The following is a 2,316-nucleotide window of genomic DNA, read 5'->3' on the forward strand; positions in this document are numbered from 1 at the left end:
GATGCTAAAGCTGAAGCTCCAGTACTTTGGCCACCTCATGCGAAGAGTTGATTCATTGGAAAAGACTCTGATGCTGGGAGGGACTGGGGGCAGGAGGAGAAGGGGACAACAGAGGATGAGATAGCTGGATGGCATCACCGACTCGATGGACGTGAGTCTGAGTGAACTCCGGGAGTTGGTGATGAACAGGGAGGCCTGGCGTGCTGTGATTCATGGGGTCGAAGAGTCGGACACGACTGAGCGACTGAACTCAACTAAACTGAATCCTAGAAAGTTCCAAAACACAGGAAACAATTGTGTTACTAATCAAGGCCTTGTCCTCAAAACACTCCTGTGTCGCTTCTCTGCTGAGGGACCTCTGGGCAGGGTGCAGACTCACACACTCCTCTTGAGAAAAACAGACAGCCAGGTCCTCAAACAACACTGGTCCCTGAAACAACAGGACAGCCCATCTCAGGCCAAGCCAGAAAGCTACTACCTTACTCAGTCTGGGAATGCTGAGAAAAGCTAGAAATATCAGAGGCAAGAGCTTGTTGGAAAAGGTACCTGACCGCTGGGGTGGGGTTATGAGTGGGTTCTGAGGGCTGGAGGTAGGATTTAGGAAGGAGGGAGTAAAAATAGATGTAATTTTGAAGGCAGTAGTGTAAGGACCAAAACAGTAAACCCTGAGAAGTTCTGGAAGAGTCTGTTAGAAGAGAATAGAGGGAACAACTCTCAGCAAGGGAGTTAAGTAGGGTTGCTCTAAGGCAGCGCTACCCATTCTTTTTGGCACCAGGGACTGGTTACGTGGGAGACAGCTTTTCCACAGCCAGAGGTGGGGGGATGGGGAGGTGGTGGGTTTGGGGATAATTCAAGCACATTACATTTATTGTGCACTCTACACCTATTATTACATCAGCTCCACCTCAGATCATCAGGCATTAGACATTAAATTCTGGAAGTTGGGGACTCTTGCTGTAAGAGAAAGGAGATGAGTGAGCAGCCCAGGAAGAATCACAAAGCGAACACGAGGTCTAGGATTCTCCCAGTTATCTTTCCCTCTACTTCTTCCTCCCGACACTAATTGTTAAGCGCAGTCACATCCAGGCCTATTTCTCCTTCGCTAAATTCACCAGTTCTATAAATCCTATAGAATTCTGGTGTGATTAAGAACCACCTGGGGTTTCTGTTCATTCAACAGGTGTGGAATAAAGCTTAGAAAACTGTTTAAGTTTGAGCAGCATTTCAGAAATACTCTGAGGTACTCTTACGTAGTCTCCTATGCGCCCTGTTCCCAGTTGGAGGTTCTAAAAGGCTGGTTCTGATTAGCCATTTCTTCTGTCTTAGGTAGGAACAAAGACAGCTTGGTAAAAGCGCTCACAGGGATCAGGAGCCTAACCCTCTTCTACAAGAGGCCAGGCGGAGGCCAGAAAGGAGCGACCAGACCTTGGACCAAGAGAAGGGACCTGGTCTCATCTGGGCCATGGTTGTAGGGAGTGTGGATGCCATCTTGGGGGGTGGGTGGGGTGGTGGTAGTGCATTCTTTCAGTCGCCACAGGGACCTCGGGGCAGATAAGGGAGGGGAGAGAATAGTTCTGCTGCTGCTGCTAAGTCGCTTCAGTCGTGTCCGACTCTGTGCGACCCCATAGACGGCAGCCCACCAGGCTCCCCCGTCCCTGGGATTCTCCAGGCAAGAACACTGGAATGGGTTGCCATGTCCTTCTCCAATGCATGAAAGTGAAAAGTGAAAGTGAAGTCGCTCAGTTGTGTCCGACCCTCAGCGACCCCATGGACTGCAGCCTTCCAGGCTCCTCCATCCATGCGATTTTCCAGGCAAGAGTACTGGAGTGTGTTGCCATTGCCTTCTCCGGAGAACAGTCCTTGGAGGGGCCAATTCGGCTGTCGAACTCCTCCACGCACCCCCTTCGCTTCCCTGAATCCTTTAAGACCTTAGGCGATAACTCCTCTTCCGGGCTCAGCTTTGGAAAGGCAGACTACCGGCCTGGTCGGGCCCCACCTAGGGCTCCGAGACTAAAAATCTCAGAAAGCCTGCAAAAGCAACAATAGCAACGCGCAGCTGAAACTGGAGACGGGCAGCCGAGGCACAACTAAGCTCCTACGCTCCCTTACGCTAGACCCGCCGAGAAATCCGCGAGACGCGGTCCATCCTCGTGCTTTTCCGCAGCTCTGCCCTGTGATTGGCTAGCGTGATCTCAGAGGGGCTAGTCCCTTTTGAATATCGACCAATCGGGCGCCTTAACAGAAGATCTGAGGCTCACCGGGCATTCTGGGAGATATAGTTTTCCCTCGGTTTTCCCAAGCATTTCCGGTTCCGCT

Source organism: Ovis canadensis, chromosome 24 (assembly GCF_042477335.2).
Source record: "Ovis canadensis isolate MfBH-ARS-UI-01 breed Bighorn chromosome 24, ARS-UI_OviCan_v2, whole genome shotgun sequence".
NCBI classification, from domain to species: domain Eukaryota; kingdom Metazoa; phylum Chordata; class Mammalia; order Artiodactyla; family Bovidae; genus Ovis; species Ovis canadensis.